The 23,787-nt window shown below is 44.4% G+C and overlaps 1 protein-coding gene across 5 annotated transcripts in view; it reads right to left on the bottom strand.

Moving 5' to 3' along the window:
• LOC134932249 (C2 calcium-dependent domain-containing protein 4C-like) overlaps window positions 1–23,787 on the bottom strand; it is an 86,820-nt gene that overhangs the window by 5,427 nt on the left and 57,606 nt on the right. The window contains exons 1-2 of one of the 5 annotated variants that reach the window (XM_063926509.1): window positions 3,793–3,843; window positions 2,846–3,014 (exon numbers count right to left, since the gene is read on the bottom strand). The exons of 3 other annotated variants lie outside the window; for them this stretch is intronic. The gene's annotated coding sequence lies outside the window, so the exon portion shown is untranslated. Of the gene's footprint in view, window positions 1–2,845; window positions 3,015–3,792; window positions 3,860–23,787 lie in introns of those variants that run through there. One more of the 5 variants, XM_063926505.1, reaches the window with a different exon arrangement.

The following is a 23,787-nucleotide window of genomic DNA, read 5'->3' as shown; positions in this document are numbered from 1 at the left end:
CCAAGGAAACAGCAGTGATAGCAAATCATACTGCACCTGAATGACCCCTATCAAGTTACCGATTGGTAATTGTGTACAGCTCACCAAACTGGTTGTTCGGTCAGCAGGTTGGTCAGTTGGCCTGACGGTCGGTCAGGTGTGTACCCAGCATAAGACTTGCAAATATCCTAGATTCTATAGAGCCAGATAATCGAATCACAAGACTATATTTGGAACATTTATATATTGGAAAATAGTGGGAAAACTATTCAGAAAAGTAATCCACCATCTGGGTGCCTCTGTTTTACATACAGACCTGGGGGTAAATTTACTAAGCTGGGAGTTCTATTTAAGATGGGATGTTACCCATAGCAACCAATCAGATTTTACTTCTCATTTATCTAGCACCTTCTAGAAGATAATACATGGAAACTGATTGGTTGCTATGGGCAACATCCCATCTTAAATAGAACTCCCATTTTAGTAAATATACCCCCAGGATCCTACAAGAATTGGTTACAGAAAGTTGCCACACTTTAAAAAAACAAACAAAGGAGTGAAAAATGAATGTTATTTTGTACCATTTTACAACATTATATACAACTATATTTTGTAGCAGCTGCAATATACACTGTATACTGATAAATACATTCTGAGATCCCTGTATACCACCTAAGCACTTATTTTATCTCTGTTCTATTACTAATATTTTACAATCTATAATAAAATACTAATTTATGGATCCCATGGGTCTTGGACAAAAGATTTGAATGGATATTCCTATCTAAAAACTCCCAACAGCTCTACTATGTAGTTTAATGGGCCCTACAGATATGCTGATCCGCCGCCGAGCTGCCAGACGGCGGATGCGGCCGACGAGCAACCCGGCGGCAGGGGGGCAGTGACGGCGGGAGTGAAGTTTCTTCACTCCCCCCGTCACGCGGCTCCATTGAAGTGCAGGCAAATATGGACGAGATCGTCCATATTGGCCTGCATGCACAGCCGACGGGGGACCAGCGATGAACGAGCGCGGGGCCGCGCATCGTTCATCGCTGGAGCCTCCACACTGAAAGATATGAATGAGTTCTCGTTCATTTATGAACGAGATCGTTCATATCTTTCAAAAAAATCGGCATGTGTGTAGGGCCTATAAGTGTAATAGAGTTTATAATTTATTAGAAAAAATAATGCTCTCTAGTTTTCCCCACATCTGAGAGGGGCAGAATGCTCACTACACAACACCCAGGTCATATCTTCCTAGTAACCATTACAGGAAATCTCTGCATGGCCACCTGGAAATCCCTACAGTATTTTACTATAATGTGCTAGATGGCAAGAAGTCTACAAACTACATAGCGTTATCACAGTATAGCACGTTGTATTTATGACTGGAACAGCCAGGTGTTAATGGCAATATGTTATCCTTGCTTCTGTGAAATAGTTACTATGGAGCTGAGAACCATTAGAAGTGCAGTGTGCAGAAACAGCGGTCAGCAATGGATGCAATAAAGTCTGAGAAAGTTACAACAAAATGTTAATGTCTTATTTTTTTATCAAAGAATGTAAATGTAAGGGGAAATTTTGTTTAAGATGAGCTGGGCCATGCAAAATATATGTTATTGTGAGATAACTGCTTATCAGTTTACTGTAACATGAACATCTGAATCAAGGGTGTAGCTACTATAGGTGCAGGCAGTGCAGCTGCTATGGGGCCCAGAGCTGAGAGGGACCCACCTTCCCTGTCAAAGTTACATGTGTTGTATACATATTTTGCCATTGGGTGGTACATAGGGGTCCTTTCAAACTTTTCCTTGGGGCCTGCAATATATCTAGGTTTGCACCTGGACCTGTTCTTTGTAGTGTGGTATAAAATGAACTGGAGGGCATATTAATGTTATATAATATGAACCGGGGAACTGTAATGAAGCACAATATGAACGGTGAGCACTACAGTATATATCATAATGTGAATTGGGGGTACTGTGCAGCATAATGTGTACTGGCAGCTCTGAAATGTGACATAGGGTGAACTTAAGCACTACTGAGATAAAAAAAAAAAACTAGGACACTACTATGGGGCATAACATTAAGTAAGGCTCTACTATGGTTCAGAAAATGAACTAGCGCACTATAATAGGGCATACAATGAACAACTGCTGCAGAGAAGTGTCTCTATAAAACATAGGGATGGGGGCTCCTTCAAAATGTTGCTATGGGGCCCACAAAGTTCTGGCTACGCTCCTGATCTGAATGAAACTCATGACTCTTCTTTGTGTTATTCTAATCAATTGTAGGCTAAACTCTGTGGAGCAAAAAGTTTATGGCAGGTGAGGCACTGCTTCCCATACCTACCTTTTCCACACATCGCTGATCAAAACTCGGCCCATTTCCAGCAGTAAGTACTGCTGCACCTGTGTATAATGCCCACATGCTCCCATGGGCTCATATATTGTGTGTAAATCTGGCTAGTGCTTCCTCAGCCATTTACCTCACCGCATGTCACTGATATATATCATTGACTTGCAGTATGTTATATATAGATCCCCACATATACCTAACAACGTCAAACAGAGCGTGTATTCCTGGTTACTTCTGGCTTGCATTCCATTGACCGTAAGCAATGTAAGCGTGACCCTCCGGGATGGAGATCGGCGGCACAGTGAGCGTCCCTGGCGTATTGTATAGGACGCAGGTGAGCTCCGGTGCACGCTTACTCATGTTGTCTTGTGATGTTTGGCTCTGTTTGACATTGTTAGATATATGTGTGGATCTATCATTGTGACGCAGATTGATGATGTCATAAGTTAGCACATTTGGTGCCGTTTTTGAACACTGGGGGGTATAAAAGGAGCCAGACAGGTGTTACCAGCTTTGCTGCTGGATCATTCAGAGGAGTACATCCGCGTTGTCACTGAGATGCTATGCTGTGCCTCCTGATGAAGACCCCTTGTGGGCTGAAAACGTTTGAGAAGCCGAGTATAATGTAGTGAACTTGTATTGAATAAGTTCTTCTGTGAAAGTCTGGAGAGTGTCATCTGTTGGAATAATATATGAGGTAAATGGCTGAGGAGGCACTGGCGAGATTTACACACAATATATGAGCCCATGGATTCATGTGGGCATTATACACAGGTGCAGCAATACGCTCATGTGCCCATAACCCGTGTTCATAGGTTGAGGTCTGAAAGGGGTATAAATAACAACGAGTTCTCAAGTTAAGTGCAAGAATGTGGTCTAATGGTATAAAGAGGATATGTGTCCAAATCCATTTTCTTGCAGTGGTCTATAAATTATAAATATAAATATAGGAAGGGGCATCATAGCATGGGCTTTCTCTGGGATCAATCATGTCATGCCCCTTCCCCGCGAGGCATGCACCTTAAGTCCCTATTGGAAAAATGTGTGTGTGGGGGGGGGGGGGGGGGGATTCTCTCTCTGGCAAAGGCACTAAAAAGTCTAGTTACGGCTCTGATATATATATATATATATATATATATATATATTATTTCCACGTGTCATTAATTTAAAGCAGGTATTCTCTGTTTCTGTCAGAGACTTATTAGAGGGAGACGTTTCCAGATCTACTTTGGAAACATAAAACAAATTGCATTATACATTTTCTACTTTCGCTACTTAATCTTATCCTGTGGCACACCATATATCATTTGCATATACACATTTCTATACAGGAAAAATAATTTAGGAAAACAACATGACATGGTCAATTTATAGTCATTGGACACAGACTAGTATCAACAGATTAACAAAATATAGATATTTTAGTGATGCAAAAGGTGAAATTACAGTACCTACCTGTCTGGTCTACAGCTGCCTGTTGATGCCATGCTGCAGGTATTAGTATAACAGGAGAGGCAAGACTCCAGAAAGGTCTTGTATTCCCTTATTAATAGCATGAGGTGAGACTGCGGCCAATAAGATGTAAGCTCATTAGCATATTTGAACACAGCCTCCCTGTTAGAGCTATTACAATGATATGTCTGCTTATTAACCTCTTCAATACCCAAAGACTGACTTAGTCTCTATAGTCACCATAATGCATGCAGGATCACAGGCTACTACTCTTTTTTTTTTCTGTCATTTTTCACATTTATATAATTTTCTAAATATATCTGAACAATATCTAAAACTCTTGAGGCACCATTCTCATCTGCATATAAAAATCAATACCATATTTAATGTACTTATCGCTATGTAAGAAACAAATGGTATGCAGATAAGACAAATAAGCCCTGCAGTGATGTACGTATAAATGGTAGCAGTTGGAATGATGGTAAATAAAAATATAAATAATACTGTATAGTATATAATCAATTTGCTATTTGATATTCGGCTTCGGATTATTTTAATAAGCACAGCCTGCACTGTGTGGGGTGACACACTGAAATATATAGTGTAAATAGGGTTATGTCGCCCTCATTGTGCTTTCCTGTCACTGTACCTTGAAGGAAATTGTATCTGAGACATGTACTTTGTTCATCAGAGCAACCTCATCAGTCACCTTAACAACGGTGTGCAGGGAAGGTACTTAATCAGCCTGGTACCACATTTACAGGGAAGTGGAGCTGAGTGCAAATTCTCAGCAGCAGAAATCAGTGAGATCTGAGCAGGCAGTTTACAAAGCAAATAGAAAAATACAGGTCTTCACCTTATGAATAAAATATGTAAAGTTTATGTATAGCTTTGAGAATAAAATTCAATGTTATGTTACAGTACAATATTGATGTTGATATCTTCTTATTCTCCCACTGTGGCAACATTAGCAATATGACCTGTTAATGACAACCCCCCATAACTATCTTGTACAGAATAGCTGACATTCATCCTATTCACCTGCCTCGTAGAGAGCAACATCACTAGAAGTTATTTCATGGGTATATAACAGAAGTACTATAATACCCCTTTTACACTCGCACAGCCGGGTCACTCCGGGGATGCATTCCCGGGACTGACCCCTTTCACACTGCACTAAGACCCTGGACAGCCCCATTTACACTGATCCCGGGATATCCCTGCAAATGCATATGTATGTCATTAGAAATGGCCTTTTCCTGGCTCACATAGATGAGGTCACAATAGTCAACAAAGGGAGGGGTGGGACCTGCTCACAGCATTGCTGCAGTCATGGCCGACGGAGTACGAGTGTGTATGCCGGAGCTTGTGGTTCTTTCTGCTTTGCAGATGTTTCATACAGCCAGTGACAGCATGATGCAGCTTGTCACACTGTGCAGTATACTGCACATATATTTTATGAGGAGGAGGAGGGCGCAATTTATGGTGGATAGGGTTGCTAGTCGGCGCCAATATTTGCGCAGGAGGAGAGCCCTAGTACCATCCTGAGTGTGAGTATGGGGCCTAACCGCTAATTTTGATCCAGAGATCGCCGGCACGGAGAAGCCTTTATGAGGACCGTGGAAGCTTACCAGGATGAGGAGTGGATGGCTAACTTCTGTGTGTCTCGTGCAACCTTTGACTACATCCTGGAAATACTTACCCCAGCACTTGACATGCAGACGACCAGGCTTAGGAGACCCATCGAGGCACGAAGGAGGCTAGCTATTGCATTGTGGTGGTATGCTACCCCAGGAGAGTACCAACCAGTCTCATGCTTGTTCGGTGTTGCGATCTCCACCTGCTGTGTCATAGTCCACCTTAATCAGGAGATTGTAGTTCCGGCACTTGTTTCTCCTGATCTGTCTCCCAAAGAGCGGTCTTTGGATGTGGTACGGGCTCTCTGTATCTATGTGAAGAGAACTGCTCCTATTAGGAAATCGGATTCTCTTTTTGTTGTGTTTGGGTTTCACAAACGTGGCTGGCCTGCTCACAAGCAAAGTCTGGCCAGATGGATTAGAATGGTGATTGCACATGCTTATGTGAAGGCTGGTCTCTCTGCTCCTGATCACATTAAGGCCCATTCTACTCGGTCTGTTGGACCTTCTTGGGCGGCCCAACGTGGTGCAACCCTTGAACAATTGTGCAAGGCGGCTACGTGGTCCTCTGTGAACACGTTCATAAGGTTCTATGCCTTCGATACTGCCGCTTCCCAGGATGCTTCCTTTGGACGCCGGGTTCTTGTGCCCGCTACAGTGCGTCCCCTCCCATAAGGAACTGCTTTAGGACATCCCCAATGTCTATCCTTGTGGAGCCCAGTGTACCCCGCAGTAGAAAACGAGATTTATGGTAAGAACTTACCTTTGTTAAATCACTTTCTGGGAGGTACACTGGGCTCCACAAGGCGCCCACCCTGACGCACTTAGCTTTTTTGGGTTGGTATGGCATTAGCAGCTCACACTTCTCCTGTTGTGAGAGTGTGGTGTATGTGGCCATTAACCGTTGTCGTCTCTTTTCCTGCTACTGCATTGGGCTGGTTAACTAAAAACTGAGCTCCTGTGCAGGGAGGCAGGGTTATAGAGGAGGCGGCGCTGTGCATTCTGGGAACAGTCAAAGCTTTGAGCCTGTTGGTGCCTCGGATTAAGATCCTACTCTACTAAAGCAATTGTATCTACCTTATACGAGGTGTTTATTTTTGGGGTGGTCGGATGAGTTGCATGTGTGTGTTTTACATTCTAACTTTTTTAAATTTTACTGTTCTTTAGTTTCCTAGATGTGTTTATTGGCTGGCCAGGCCGATCTCATGACTCCCGAGTTCTTGCCAATTCTGACCTGTACAACATCGTAGAGGAGAAGCAGGGTGGCTGGCTGTACCCCAAAGAGTGTGCAAAGATTGTGAATGGGGTGGAGATCCCTGTCCACATCATCAGGGATGCTGCATACCCTTTACGCCCCTGGATTATGAAAGGCTACACTCAACAGGTCCAGTTAACCCCAGAGCAACAATCCTATACTCACACCCTGAGTTCAGCAAGGATGGTGGTTGAGAACGCCTTTGGCAAGTTAAAAGGAAGATGGTGTTGTTTGATGAAGTGCAATGATGTTGACCTAAAGAGCATGCCTAATGTAGTAGCTGCGTGCTGTATACTGCACAACATCTGTGAACTGAAAAATTAGGTATTCCTCCCTGAGTGGACTGTGCAGGACCCAGAGGTTATAAACCCACTTGTGGAAGGTGCTTTGTTTGGGACTGCCTCAAACTCCGCTGCAGAGCAAATACGTCACACTATTACATCCAACCTTGCAGCACTGGTACAATAGTGTTTAAGAATCAGCACAACATGTTTGGTGAATTAAATTTTTTTAATTTTGTATTCCACCTTTGATGTTTGGTTTCATTTTTATGATTTCCCAAAAAAAAAAACACATTGCCAGCAAGTGTGTATATATATGAAGAAACAATGTTGTAGAAAACACTGAAAACATGGTCTACTGTTACGCACATTTAGGTATGTTATGCATAGATATGGCAATCAAGTTTTGATTGGCATAAAAAAAAAAAAAACACTGGTAGGCTTGTAGATACAACACCATAAACCACACTGTCCCTGCAGTATATTATTACTGTGTAAAGAATAAATAAAAAGTGCTTGCATGTAGACACTATACAGAACAGAACATAGAAAAACAATTAAAGAATGCACAAACAGTTATGCATAAACCCTGACCACACTGTGGTTATTTAACAACAAATAACAACAATAAGAAATTTCACTGTTTCACGACAAATTGCGCAATACAGTAAACTTTGAGTTTTGCACGCTAGATGGTGCAGTATTTGGGGCATAGTATGGGCCAGGATTAAATGAGGAAAAACCCTGCTCAGGGTATTGTGAGTTGTGGTGTTGGGTTGGTGCTCTTGAGATATTGCTCATACGCTAATAGAACGCCATGTTCATTTGGTGCAATTCCCTGTGACGGTCATACTGCTCTCTACTCATGCGTTCCTGCATTGTCATGACTTGGGAAAGAAATGCATCATGCATTTGGCGTTCTGCCTCTAGAAACCTGTCGAGCCTTGCATCCGCCTGTGCGGACATTGCAGCGTCCATGTCTCAGAGTTGGTCAACAAGGACATTTGAAATGGCTTTAGCCACTTGCTCCGCTCTGCTCAGTTTCTTCCTTCTAGGCGGTACGGTGTAAACTGTGAAGAGAAGAAATACAAAATGAGCGTATATAAAAATAGCAGTGTTAGCAAACATGTGTTTGTGGCATTAATCCACCTACACACTAGCTACTCTGCAACATTTATTTATTTTATTTATTAACAGTTTCTTATATAGCGCAGCATATTCCGTTGCGCTTTACAATTAGAACAACAGTAATAGAACAAAACTGGGTAAAACAGACAGACATAGAGGTAGGAAGGCCCTGCTCGCAAGCTTACAATCTATAGGGAAATAGGCATAGATACACAAGGATAGATGCTACCTATTGCATAATGGTCCACCAGATTGCTAGGTTCTTAATGGGTTGTATGATGATACCCCACAAAGTTATCCAAGTGTCAGGAGGGTGTGAGACTAAAGAAAGACAAGATATGTGATGTTATGAATACTCTACAGAGGATGTAATTAGATAGGGAAGCACTGAAGGTTATGTGGGTGGGTCTGGAATTTGGTAGGCTTGTCTGAAGAGGTGAGTTTTCAGGGAACATTTAAAGGTTTGGAGACTAGAGGCGAGTCTTACTGTGCGTGGGAGGGCATTCCACAGAGTGGGTGAAGCCCGGATAAAGTCCTGTAATTTTGAGTGTGAACAAGTAATGCGTGTGGATGAGAGACGTAGATCTTGTGCAGAGCGGAGAGGTCGGGTAGGGAGATATTTTGAGATGAGTGAAGAGATGTATGTTGGTGCAGTTTGGTTAATAGCCTTGTATGCGAGTAAAAGTATTTTATATTTAATACGGTAGAATACCGGTAACCAATGGAGGGACTGACAGAGCGGATCTGCAGACGATGAACGTCTGGCAAGGAAGATTAGCCTCGCAGCTGCATTCAAAATGGATTGTAGTGGTGAGAGCCTATGTTTGGGAAGACCGGTCAGGAGACTATTACAATAATCAATGCGGGAGATAATGAGAGCATGGATTAGAGTTTTTGCTGTGTCTTGTGTAAGATAAGGGCGTATTTTGGATATGTTTCTTAGATGTATGTAACATGATCTTGAGACAGATTGAATGTGGGTAACAAAGGACAGTTCAGAGTCAAGAATGACACCTAGGCAGCGAGCTTGTGGGGTAGGGGTGATTGCAGAGTTCTCAACAGTGATAGAGATATCAGGTTGGAAACTACTATTGGCCGGTGGAAATATAATTAATTCTGTTTTGGAAATATTAAGTTTGAGGTGGCGAGATGTCATCCAAGATGAAATGGCAGAAAGGCATTCAGTGACACGGCCCAATACAGATGGTGACAAATCAGGGGAGGATAGGTAGATTTGAGTATCATCCGCATACAGATGGTACTGAAACCCGAAAGAGTTGATTAGTTTGCCAAGAGATGTGGTATAGATAGAGAAAAGCAGAGGACCTAGGACTGAGCCTTACGGTACTCCAACTGAGAGAGGTAGCGAAGGAGAGGTGGAATCAGAGAAACGAACACTGAAGGAGCGATTAGATAGGTAGGATGAGAACCAAGAAAGGGCTGTGTCCTGAATACCTAGGGATTGTAGTGTTTGTATGAGAAGAGAGTGGTCAACAGTGTCAAAAGCAGCAGAGAGATCAAGGAGAATAAGTAGAGAGTAATGTCCTTTAGATTTAGCAGTGACCAAATCATTCACTACCTTAGTCAGTGCTGTCTCTGTGGAGTGTTGGGCACGAAATCCTGACTGAAGTGGGTCCAGTAGGCTGTGTGAGTTAAGAAAGTGTGTGAGGCGAGTGTAGGCAAGTCTCTCCAGTAGCTTGGAGGGGCATGGGAGCTGAGAGATGGGACGGTAGTTAGAGAGAGAGTTCGGGTTAGAGTTTTGTTTTTTCAGAATGGGAGTAATCACTGCATGCTTGTATAGAGAAGGAAAGATACCAGTAGACAGGGAGAGATTACAGATTTTCGTTAAGGTTGGGATGAGCACAGAAGACAGAGCTTTACTAATTTGTGAGGGTATAGAGTCAAGGGGAGAGGTATTAGAGTAGGCAGATGAAAAGAGTGCAGATACTTCATCTTCATTTGTTGGATCAAAGGAGGAGAAGGTGTTAGAGGGTTCAGGCAGGGAATTGAGCAGGTCACTTGCTGTGGAAGAGCATACCAATTCATTTCGGATCTTGTCAATCTTGTCCTTGAAATAGGAAGCAAGATCTTGCGCACTGACAGTGGCTGGTGGGTTAGGTGAGGGAGGGACAAGAAGCGATTTAAATGTATTAAAAAGTCGCTTGGGGTTAGAGGCTTGAGCAGAGATGAGAGATTGAAAATATGTTTGTTTGGCAGTGTCCAGAGCAGTACGATAAGAGTGGTAGGTGGTCTTATATGTGAGAAAGTCACTTGAACTACGAGATTTACGCCACTGGCGTTCAACTTTTCGTGAGAGTTTTTGTAAGTGTCTAGTGTATTTAGAGTGCCACGGTTGACATCTAAGTCTACGTGGAGTGTGATGGGTAGCTGGAGCCACTTCATCAAGTGCTGTTACTAGAGTTTGGTTAAGGTTTGACACAGCAGTATCTGGAGAGTTGAATGTAGAAATTGGTGAAAGCAGTGGTTGCAGAGAGGTAGATAGTTGTTGAAAATTAATAGCGTTAATATTTCTGCGGGTAAGAGGTGTCCTTGTATACTTTAGGGACATGGAGTTTGAAGTAATGGAGGAGAGCATGCATGTGATAAGGTTGTGATCTGAGAGATGGAAAGGAGTGTTAGTGAGTTCAGAAACAGAGCATAGTCTGGTGAATACAAGATCAAGGCAGTGGCCCTCCTGATGAGTAGGGGAGTCAGTCCATTGGGAGAGGCCAAGAGAGGAGGTAAGAGAGAGTAGTTTAGAGGCATGGGGAGATTGTGGATTGTCAATAGAGAGATTGAAATCACCCATAATGATGGTGGAGATGTCAGAGGATAGAAAGTGAGGGAGCCATGCAGAAAAATCTTCCAGAAACTTTTTGGGTTGCCCAGGTGGGCGATAGATAGCTGCAACACGCAGAGAGAAAGGGGTGAAAATCCTAATAGAGTGTACTTCAAAGGATGTAAATGTGAGTGAGGGAAAAGGTGGTAAAACAATGTGCGTGTAACATTTGGACAGTAATATTCCAACACCCCCTCCTTTGATGTTACCAAGCCTGGGGGTGTGTGTGAAGTGGAGGCCACCATGTGACAGTGCTGCAGGGGAGGCAGTGTCTGATTGTGTGAGCCAGGTTTCTGTTATAGCCAGCATATTGAATTTTTTTGTCATGAATAGCTGTTAATTTGTTGCAAACAGAGCGTGCATTCCATAAAGCACATTTTAGTGACTTGGAGGTAGATAGGAGACAAGTGATGTTGATAAGGTTTGTTGATTTTATATTCCGTTGTGAATCAGCTGAATGTGAGCGTGGTATGTGGATGGGACCTAGATTTGGGGATATGTCACCAGCTAGTAGAAGCAGAAGAAGAGAGAGATAGGTATAGTTGGGGGAGGTGTGTGATAGTTTCTTATGGTGACAGGTAGAGGATGTGACAGTTAGTGTACATAGATAGGTTAAAAGCTCATGAGTGTTAATAAGAGGGGAGTGGATTAATGAGGCTGCAATGTGTACAGAGCGATACATAACAGGAATAGTGAAGGACGATGTCATTTTATAGAGGATACCATGAAGTGTTATGAGGAAAAACAGTTTGTGGAGCATGGTGTTTATAAAGAGAAAAGTATAGATAGGAAAATGCTTATGGAAATTGTTAATTAAATGGTAGATTTACCTGCTTTCCAATGTTTTTCAATGTTTGTTCAACTGTTGGTTTAACTGTTCTTTTTAAAATTTCCTAACTTTGTAATTTCCAAACTTCGTATATTTCTAAACTTCTGACAACTGCCCCGCAGACAACTGCCCCATAACTGAATGCTAACATATACTAGTTCTAATTTACAAAGGCTTCAGCTGAAGCTAATTGGACATCTAATCAAAGGGCTTATATTACCCTGTGTTAAGTAAACACCAGTCCATGGAGGTCATTCCGAGTTGTTCGCTCGCAAGGCGATTTTAGCAGAGTTGCTCACGCTAAGCCGCCGCCTACTGGGAGTGAATCTTAGCATCTTAAAATTGCGAACGAAGTATTCGCAATATTGCGATTACACACCTCGTAGCAGTTTCTGAGTAGCTTCAGACTTACTCGGCATCTGCGATCAGTTCAGTGCTTGTCGTTCCTGGTTTGACGTCACAAACACTCCCAGCGTTCGCCCAGACACTCCTCCGTTTCTCCGGCCACTCCTGCGTTTTTTCCGGAAACGGTAGCGTTTTTTCCCACACGCCCATAAAACTGCCTGTTTCCGCCCAGTAACACCCATTTCCTGTCAATCACATTACGATCGCCAGAACGATGAAAAAGCCGTGAGTAAAATTACTATGTGCATAGCAAATTTACTTGGCGCAGTCGCAGTGCGGACATTGCGCATGCGCATTAAGCGGAAAATCGTTGCGATGCGAAGATTTTTACCGAGCGAACAACTCGGAATGAGGGCCCATGTATGCTAATAAACTCCACTCCACTGAACAACATCTATACAAGAGATAATATCAGCTATAAGCAAGTACTAATATTCTACAAATACAATTACATACACTGCTAAAATATACATTGGTGTGAATAGAGATCAAGAGTTATAGTTTGCAGGAATCAGCAAGCAGAAATCAACATACATTTGAAAATACAGCATGAAGATGTCTGTGGGTTAATGCAGAGGTGTAGGGATCAGCAAGCAGAAATCAACATACATTTGAAAATACAGCATGAAGATCTATATATAAAAATGCAAAGCTCCCCTGGGTGCGGGCAGAAATTGCAAAGCGTGCAACCGTGCCAGCAGCGTAGCAAGCGCAGTGATCCCGCAAGGGGTTCATTTGCGCTTGCCACGCTGCCGCCACACCGGCCACTCATACTACCCACATAACAAGATGATTAGCAATTGTGGATTTGTGCTGTGTGTTAATTTCTAAACATGTACTTACTGTTTTTCTGTAAAGTTGGGGTGACGGTGACGGCACTTTGTACAGTCCCACTGTCACTAGTCTGAGCATCCACGACGTCTTCAATGGTTGCAGTTATGCTGTCGTCGTTTCTAGATGTGTTGATGGATGGGTGGGAGGATGTGTCGCTGTCCTCAGGTGTGTCATCAATTAACAAGGGTGATGACGGGCAGACGTCACTGCTTGTCTGTGTCTCTTCTGGAGTGCCTTCTGTAGCAGTGTACTGTGAACTGGAAGACAGACTCACCGGACTACATATAGCTGTGTTTCCAAAGATATTTGCACAGATGTCATAGTACTGCCAGTCAATACGGCCAACCCCGCCCTTTTTCCGGTTGTTGTCATGCACCTTCAAGAACTGCTTTTTCAGAGTCTTAATTTTGTTTAACACTTGCTGCTGTGTGCGGATGATTCCTCTGGCTTCCAGCATCTTGGAGATGTTTTTATAAATGACTGCATCTTTAACTGTGCCTGTGATCTCCTCTCCCCTCTTCTCCCCTAATGCTCAGCAACTCTCCAACCTCCTGGTCTGTCCAGGTCGCCATGCTGCCTTCCTCACACGCATCCAGGACGCTCCCCAGGGCTCTGAAAGATGACATCATCTTTTCTGAGCCCAAGAAAGCTCCAATCGGAGGCCTTTTAACAGTCCCGGGTAGTGAATCCCGGGACGGGCCCTTTCACACCACCCAGCTTCCCGGGACGGTCCCGGATTCAACCCAGGTCGAGACCTGGGTTGAAATCCCGGGATGCTCGTCCCGGGAAATTGTCCCTGTACCCTTTCACACTGAGAAAAATCCCGGGATGATGTGCGTTCACGTGCAATATCCCGGGATTTTCATGCGAGTGTAAAAGGGGTATAAATGGCACTATTCATAATTCCCAATAGAGGCTAACGGAGGTCTGATATCAGCCTACACACTACTATGTATAAAAGTGCACAAAACACTGGCTCTTTGGCCAACATACTCATCGGTGCATTGTAATAATCTCCTTCGATTTTGTAGAAATGACTTGATCTGGTGAATTTCCATTGAGTCTTGACATCCCAATTTGTTAATGTCAAACATAAAAGTTGTTAGTTGTAATCATCTGCGACTTGTAAACTCACCAGGAATGTGCCTGAAAATCTCACTAAATGTAAGAGATCCCTCTGACCGGCAAGATAGGAGTTGAAAAAGCCATCTTGACTGGCTACATAGCTAACATAATGTTTAAATAAATAAATAAAATAAAAATAACACACGCTACCAGCACTAGCACTTCTGCTTAGGCTGGTAATGGAAGCATTGTGGGGTATTACCAGCCAAGGAAGGAGACACTATAGCTACGGGGAGGGGGGGGGGGATGCGATGTGGGGTCCCCATCACTATAGTACCAGTGGATGTGGTATTCCTAGATTTTGCAAAAGCCTTCGATACAGTGTCTCACAGGAGACTGATGATCAAATTAAAGGAGATTGGCCTAGGAAAAACTATTTGCACATGGATAAGCAGCTGGTTGGATAGCAGGGTACAGCGAGTAGTGGTCAACGGGAAGTCCTCAACCTGGTTCCCAGTAGTCAGTGGAATACCACAAGGGTCCGTACTCGGACCATTACTGTTCAACATATTTATCAATGACCTAGAAATAGGCCTGGAAAGCAGTGTCAATCTTTGCAGATGATACTAAACTGTGTAAGGTAATTAATTCAGAATTGGATGTGGAGTCCTTGCAGAATGATCTATCTAAACTTGAACTCTGGGCGTCTAAATGGAAAATGAGGTTCAATACAGACAAATGCAAGGTTATGCATTTTGGGACTAAAAACAAACTTGCATCCTACGTATTAAATAGGGAACGCATAGGGGAAACAGAGTTGGAAAAAGATTTGGGGGTATTCATTGATAATAGGTTTAATAACCATACACAATGTCAAAACGCAGTAAAGAAGGCAAGTAAGGTGCTAGTGTGCATAAAAAGGGGAATTGAAACAAGGTACTCGGATGTAATCATGCCGCTGTATAAGGCATTGGTACGTCCGCACCTGGAATATTGTGTTCAGTTTTGGGCACCATTGTATAAAAAAGACATCAGTAAACTTGAAAGTGTTCAAAGGCGAGCTACTAAATTGATTAAAGGCCTAGAAGGACTGGACTATAAGGAAAGACTTACTAGGTTGAATATGTATACACTAGAAAAGAGGCGCCTAAGAGGAGATATTATTAATATCTTCAAATATGTAAAGTGACATCACAAAGAGTTATCAGAGGAATTATTTATTAAAAGAACACAGTTTAGGACACGTGGGCACTCGCTGCGGCTGGAGGAGAGAAAGTTTTGAATGCAACGGAGGAAAGGGTTCTTCACTGTTAGGGCAATGAGGATGTGGAATTCCCTGCCAGGGAAGGTGGTAATGGTGGACTCTGTAATTGGATTTAAAAAAGGAATGGATAAATTTCTGAATGAAATAGCTATCCAAGGTTATACTACTTAAAATATCAACGTGGTTAATCCGGGGGTAACATGAGTTATGGTAGCTAACTAGTCATAAAACTTTATTCAGTGGGTATGTAGATTAATCACAACGTAAAACAGGTTGAACACAATGGGCAATTTGCCTCTATTCAACCTCAATTACTATGTATGTTACTATGTATGTTACCAATAGCCCTAGGCCAGTTAGCACAAAGCTGGTATCCATATCCATATTAATGTGGGTCCCTCAAAAAAAAAAATGCATGTCCCCCTTTGGACAACAACCACACCTATGCAGTTAGAACAAGGATATTTCCCTCACCCACGGCTGGCAACAGAAATCTTGGAACCCAGTAAACTGTGTCTCTTCAGCAGCCTCATCATATACTATGTGGTAAATTTACAGACAGGTTCAGTTCTAAACCAGAAAATGACTGACTATTATTGCTGTAGTTTAGAAGTGTAAAATCTGACTATTTATTTTCCATCGGGTCTCAGCTTCAAATGAAACCTGAAGTCGATGTCCGGAAGTGAAATAGAAGTGAAAAAAACTGCGCACGCTTCCAAACAGAAGCACTGCACAGATCACTATGATCAGTACATGCTGTCAGGATCCGGAGCCTTACCACCGGCGGATGCTCCCGGGGGTTGCCGTCCCGGTGGTTGGCGCGGCTGTGGCGGCAGGGAGCTGCTGGCGGCGGGTCCACCTGGACAGGTGTGCGGCTTCTGAGAGCCAGGGGGCTGGAGAGCCGGGTGCTGCGGCGGGGATCGCTGCGGTAAAGGTCCTCTAGTGGTCACACAGCATTAATGTGTCAGATACAGGAGCTGGCTAAAGCTGTGTAGCTGAGTATGTCTCCAGTGCTGGGGGCAGCCATGTTGGAGACCAGAGTATTACCAATGAAGTTCCCATTCTTTGTCCAGCCAATCCTGTGTGTTCTCCCCTTACAAAAGGGACCTGGCTCAAAGGGAGAGTGCCAGTGCTTCAAGTTACCTCCTTGTGTGAGGTTCTCCAACTCTGTGCTCCCAGGTTGCTTCTGGTGCCCTGGTCCTGGTTGCTCTCATCTATCGGTTACCTAACGCTGCTGCAGTCCTGCCATCTAAGTCCGCCACCACTCGTGGAAGCGCTCACGTGGTCCCTGGTCGTAGAGGAGCTCCAGGTGCTAACGGCAGTTCCCGCAGACATCTTCAGTCTTTCAAAGTCAAAGTTCTTCAGCCTCGCCTTTAAATCCCAAACCACAGTCTTAACTTCTTCAAAGTCAAAGTTCTTCAGCTTCGTCTTTCAGTCACAAACCACAGTCATTTCTTCAATGTCAAAGTTCTTCAGCATCATCTTTCAATCATAAACCACAGCCTTTCAGTTCTTCTTTACCGGAATTCTTCAGCTTCACTCTTCAAGCCATTTAACCATAAGCTCTAGTTCTCTCATACAGTTTCTTCAATTTCTCCAATATTCGTGTACAGACTGCTATTCATTAAAACTACAGCTATTTCCCTATGGAATCCTCCTTTTCTTTATGTTCTCCTGCCAACGCTAACACTTAGTTAGGTCTCCACCCCATGAGGAGGAATTACATTCAGCCACCTCGTTTACTCTCCTCACAGGCAGCTGTCCCTTCAGCCAAAACTCGGTTGTCGGAACCCCAACTTACGCCGAGCGTGACACATGCTTTGTTAGGGTCAAAAATACAGAAAGGGTCATTTAAAAAAAAATTGCATGGCACCCCCTCCAACAGATTAGTAAGCAGCCCCGGACCTCTTAGCCTGGGCTAGTATGGGAAAATAGGGGAAAAACAACTGTGTGGAGTTTTCCCTATTTTCCTATAACCAGCACTGGGCTGAATCAGCCAGGGGGCCAACACTATAGCAGGGGGACTCACATTGTGGAGTCTTCCTGCAGTAATATCAACCAGCTCCAAACCAGTAAGCCCAGGTATAGAATTCCTCGGGAATTCAGGACCTGCCCAAATAAAGGGTCCCTCCTCCCATAGGATCTCCCAGGCTTGGGATGAAAGTGACCATGTCCATGTCGATACTGATGCTGTCTTTCCAAATGCTGTCTGAGCCAGGTGCAATCATTTGCGGGCAAAGAATAAAGGCATAACGCTGCAATAAGCATAGAGAAAATCTTTAGCTCTTTATTCAGTAAAGATATGGTTGTCACGGTCTGGGGACTTATGGATTTACCGGTTCAGATCTTGTGGTGGTGTCCTTCCGGGAGCGGGCTGCTGGTGGCGGGCATTGGTTGCTGGCAGGCTTGCAGGGCTTGCACTGTAGCAGGGTTTTGATCAGTGCTGGCTGGGGGAGCTCTGCAGCGCCGGCTCATGGATGTCGCCCTCTTGGTTTTTGGTCATGTGACAGTGGAGACCAATCAGACAGTGTGAGGGCAGTGGGCGCTCTCAGGCCAATCAGCATCGACCTACAGGTATATAGTTGGTGATTCCTGGCTAGTAGATTGTCGGTACAATGTCTTCTGCTCACACAGAAGCTGTCTAGAAATTCTGTGCTTCTCAGCCTTGTTTCTGCAGTATCTTGTGCGTACTTTGCAACTGGTATTCCGGCAGGTGCAGTCTCCGGTCTCAGACTCACCAACTCGACCATCTCAGTGGATAAGACCATAAACTGCATGTAGCCTCAGTCAAACTAGCTTGTCCACCTCAGCCGGTGTTCCGCAAACTGCCTAGTGCCTTGCTTTTGCTGCCACAGTTACCGAACCCCCTCAGTGAGGCTTACCACAGCCAGATCACGGTAGCGGACTTCCATAGGATCATCTTTCCTGAGAACCATCTTTGGTCTATGCCTGCTGCATAGGATTGCTCTCTGTACGGTATTAAATAAACCTATGAAAAAGACTATCATTCGACCAGCTCGCCTTTTGTTTAAAGAAACAGTCCTGCCAGTACCACCAAACCCTGAACCGGGTCCACAGGCCTTTTTGCATCTGACAATGGTATTATACGAGGATATATGCTTTAGGAATAACTAAAATATTATGCATGCTGCATTAAAGTCAGAAGAGGCAGGATCACCTTCCATTATGGAGCTATTAAGGGCAGATAGGTGTGGGGCAATAATAGTTTGTAATACTCAGTAACAAACCATCTGGACCTGGGGTTTTCCCATTGGGCAATGTTTTTACTAGTCCCCAGATTTCTAAATCTGTTGTGGAAGAGAGCAGGAGCACTTGATTAATACAGTAGTATTAAGTTTCAGGAGCTTGGACTAACACTGGAACACCTTGCACAAAGAGGGACTATCTGTAAAGTGACTCATATTACAAGGGCATCTGTATTCTATCAAGATCTACAGTGTGAGGATCAACAGCATATGCTTAGGGGTGATTCTGGATTAAATCAAGTTAGCCAGAAATTTGCCACACAGATTACCCAGTGAACGCACTGATCTTTTATTGTAAAACCAGATATAATGAAGTCTGTTCCATACAAACATGATCATATATGGCTTGGCTTCCATATATAATTGTCTGGCCGAGTCTGTAGGCATTTGAAACAGTATTGCAACAATTAGGTGTTATCTACTTCTGTACTAGAAGTCTGGAATCTGAAATATATTTTTCCCCTCTGGAATAATAAACAATTATATGAATCCCAAATAATGGTATAGAAAACACCCAGAATAGGTAGATTAGAGAGCATGAATGATGTAAGATTAGATTACGGGTGATCCTTACACAATACAGAGAGGCTTCCAGTAATCCCTGCCCTATACAGACAGCTAGTTTATAGTAATCCCTACTATGCAGAGAAGTTTCTAGTGATCCGTGCACAATACAGAGGGAAAGTAGTTTACGTTATACTGAGGTAAAACAATTACATTTTAACTCATATAAGGTAGTATGTTTTAGTATTCAAATCTAGTGAAGGTGTAGAGCAGGTGTGAATACAAATGTAAATTCTCTAGAATCTGGATGCAAATAGCGCCATGGATCAACTAATTGTAAGGAATCAACTAGAAACAAGGAGGATTGTATGCTGCTGCGGCTCCCACCCAGCATCCCTGACATGTACAACTGACAAAAAAACGGTAGCATTTAAGCTTAACACCAATATTATGTGACCTTCCACCCAATCTTGTAGACTAGTATACAAATTAAACAAATAAACTCTCTTTGGATCCAGTTGGAGCCTAGACAGTTGCTAACTTAAACTTTTATCCATCAATCAACAGTTTCAAAAATGTTGCTCTTGAGGGTCAGATGGATTATCTAAAGCTAGGAACACACTATACAATTATTTGTCAGATGACCTGCCCAATCTGGGTGGCTAGAACAAAAATCTGGTAATGTATGGGAGCAAAGACAATAGACCATTTGCTCCCAAACACTGGAAAACCAACAAAAAACGATTGTTCAAATCGGTTAAATCCGTTTGGTATAAGGCGGGTACACACTACACGATAGTGGAATGCCAATATAGTGTTTAACGATATAGTGCATACACACTGAACGTCATCGTTTATAGTGTGTACCTTGCTTTAAATCTCATAATGTAGAGACTTGTTAAACAATATGAGTACATTACCTTGTTTAGTGGTGCGTATGAATGCAGTCAACATGGATAGATCGACATGGTCAAAAGGTTGACATGAAAAATGTAGATAGTACAAAATGTCAAATGTCGACATGGAAATAGTCGACGCACGTGTGTGTGTGTGTGTGTGTGTGTGTGTGTGTGTCTGTGTGTGTGTCTGTGTCTGTGTATTTAACCATAATTAAGCCAAATTAGTAGAAACATGTACCCTTGTGGGCTTGCTTTGTTTGCCACCCTTCAGGCACAGGTTACTATTTCCAATCCTAGTCTACATTGATGGTATATGATGAAAACTTTGAACACATAAAAAAAAAAAACACTAAAAAAAACTTGTCAACCATGTGTGTCTACAATTGTCCTATCGACCTTTTGAATAGGACAACCTTTTCTACCTGTCGACCTTTAGCACTGTCATTTGGGGCCCCCACACTACAGCAAACTTTGACCTTGGCAAGCTCTTAGCCACATCATGTCCTTGTCACAGCTGGCTATATTAACTAAACTGTAGCAAAGAGACATTAGTGTAAAGGCTGTGCAGCAGAGTATACTGCAGACACAGGCAGTGGTGCTCAGGTACAGAACACGGACGAACACCAGTTCCCAACACATTTTATTTTCACCAGGGCCAGCTGTGGCACAACCAGGAAGCTGATGTCACGCAGCCACCGCCGCTACCAGCCAACAGAAATGTCCCTCCTGCATTGTACGCCTCACTGAAACTGACTGTGATGCTAGCTGTGGTTTACATTGGGCAAAGAAATGTCTGTTTAAAAAGTTCTCTGTACACGATGACCTTATATATATAGACTTATAGTGATGTATCTGTGCACAGCCAGGTACCAGCTGCTGTATTACATTCCAATCAGACCTGCCTCCTGGAATAAGTGTAAAGTATCCGTCTCACAGAGACTGATTGCGAGGAGAAAATAATGTCTCCCAAATGATGGGGTGAAGATTGCTTGCTTTATAGACAGATGAGAATGAGGAATTTACAATACAGTAAATGTTAATATGTTGAATACAGTAAATGTCTATGTGTGCATGTTATCTGAGCTGTTACATTATGAAATAACACAGTACATTGTCAGTGTCACGCCGCCGCCGCGCTCCCCATACTTACCCCTCCGGGCGCGCTGGGTCTCTGTGCGGCCGTCCTCGCTGGCGGGTCCCGGCATCCGGCGCTCCGGCCGGCGTGTGCGCCCGGCGTCCACGGAAGGTGCGGGTGACGTCATCAGTGCTTCCCCCAATCAGGCCCTGGCGGGAAGTTCAAATTCAGACGCCGGGCAGTGCTCCGGCGCCTGAGTATCATCGTTGCTACTGTACCTGTGATCTCCAGCGTCCCGTGCTTCCAGCATCTCCGTGCCTCAGCACCTCCGTGCCTCAGCACCACCGTGCCTCAGCATCTCAGTGTCTCCAGTGTCTTCGTGCTTCCAGCACCTCCGTGCCTCAGCACCTCAGTGTCTCCAGTGTCTCCGTGCTTCCAGCACCTCCGTGCCTCAGCACCTCAGTGTCTCCGTGCCTCAGCGTCTCCGTGCTTCCAGCACCTCCGTGCCTCAGCACCACCGTGCCTCAGCACCTCAGTGTCTCCAGTGTCTCCGTGCCTCAGCACCTCCGTGTCTCAGTGTCTCCAGTGTCTCCGTGTCTCAGCACCTCCGTGCCTCAGCGTCTCCATGCTTCCAGCACCTCCGTGCCTCAGCGTCTCCGTGCCTCAGCACCTCCGTGCCTCAGCACCTCCGTGCCCTCAGCACCACCGTGCCTCAATACCTCTGTGCCTCCAGCACCTCTGTACCTCAGCACTCAGCATCGCTGTGTCTCCGGCACCTCCGTGCCTCAATACCTCCGTGCCTCAATACCTCCGTGCCTCCAGCACCTCTGTGCCTCAGCACTCAGCACCGCTGTGCCTCCGGCACCTTCGTGCCTCAGGACCGTTAGCATTTCGGTGCCTCTAGTACCTCAGTGCCTCCAACACCCCAACATCACTCACTGTAAGCTTTTGGTACTCTCCATCAATTCATCAACCCCTTTACAAGTCTTGTCTTTCAGGAGACCTTCAAGCATTCACCCGTGCCTCCTGCCTACCGTCTTAATCCTGTATGAGGAAGACCTACATCCGGCCATCTCTACTGCGACCCAGTAGCGGTTCCTCTTCCCGGTCACCGGAAGAAGCCCCGAGTCCACAACACTTCCCAACCAGGTCAGTGATAGTCAGTACAGCATGTAAACTACACAGCTGCATAAAACTAGCTAAAACATGTAGAAATATTTACCCAATTCGCACTTAATAAAAAACATTCATACAGCAATATATTGAATCATATGATGATTTATTAAAACATTATTACATTCATTAACCTCCCGTGGGTATGATGACATATAAAACTTATGTAGCTATAACAGATGTTGATCTAATACAACAATCAGTGGCCGCCACCACCCACCACTCAGTGCTTCAGCTTCACTGCTGCTTCCAGTGGATCGTATTACGGTGCACACCAAGCAGCTGCATACCGGCATTCGTGGCTCCACATTGCACCGTGGCCTCCTGCGGGCATCGAGACTGGCTTTCTGGATCTGAGAGCCTCCGCTGTTTGGGAGTGCCCATCGGTAATGTTTCATCAACCCTCCCACATATCTTCATTGCTGCTGGAACTATTATTCATCGTATTGAGGTCTAGAAACAATCTCTCGGACCACTCACTGTTGGAGAAGGGAGGCAATCAAGAGACCACCTGTCGGGATCCTGGCGGTCACAGTGCCGACACCAGAATCCCAACAGGTGGTGAAGTGCTGCCTCTGGAATACCGGCGAGCCAGGCTATTCTCCCTCTATGGGTGCCCACGATCTATGGCAAGCACAGAGAGCCACCATGCCCTCAGCGTAGCGAGCCCGCAAGGGGCTTTCTAGCATTCTTCCTGCTGCCGGCATACTCGCAGCTGGGATGCCGCTGTTGGTATCTTGACAGCCGGCATTCTCCGGTAATTCGTATGTATTCGCCAGTACCTCATATGTCTTTCTTAGGCGACTTCAACATCCCAGTTATCTCCACAAAATCCCCTGCCTCTAAACTCCTTAACCTTACATCTTTGCTTGGTCTCTTCCAGTGGACCTCCTCCCACTCCCATGTGAATGGGAGCTCACTGGGTCTGGTTTCTGCTACTCCATCTCTACCTCCTAAGGCTACCATAACTAAACACAACATTGAGGCTATCGACACCACTTCCCTATCCTTCCCGCTCGACTCACTTCTCTCTCCTATACTGTCTCTCTCATGCCCTGAACAAGCCACTTCCCTATACAATGCTTCCCTTACTTCTGCTCTTGACTCTGTAGCTCTGCCAACCATTATTCACCCTCACAGATCAATACGCACACCTGGCACACCAAATGCACCAGATATTTGCAACAATGCTCACGTACTGCTGAGCGACAGTGGAGGAAATCATGCTCTAAGGCAGACTTCCTCCATTTCAAACTTATGTTCTCATCATTCAGTCCTGCCCTTTCCCTTTCTAACCAGTCAAACTTCAAGAACCTCATGTTCTCCCGGTATTCGAACCCCCAGCGCCTCTTTGCCACTCTCAACTCCCTCCTCTGCCCAAATTCTCTACCTCTCCACCTCTCTACAAAACTTCAAACGGGTTCTCAAGACACACTTCTTCACCAAACCCAGCCATCTCTCATCCTAAACCCTCTGTGGCCCATGCTCACTTTTTACCCCATCTGTGTCACCCCTGTCTGTGTGCCCCTCCCCTTTGGAATGTA

The sequence above is a fragment of the Pseudophryne corroboree genome, chromosome 6 (genome assembly GCF_028390025.1).
Source record: "Pseudophryne corroboree isolate aPseCor3 chromosome 6, aPseCor3.hap2, whole genome shotgun sequence".
Taxonomy (NCBI): Eukaryota; Metazoa; Chordata; class Amphibia; order Anura; family Myobatrachidae; genus Pseudophryne; species Pseudophryne corroboree.
The sequence above is the reverse complement of the archived record's forward strand: the minus strand, read 5'-3'. Positions and strand labels throughout refer to the sequence as shown.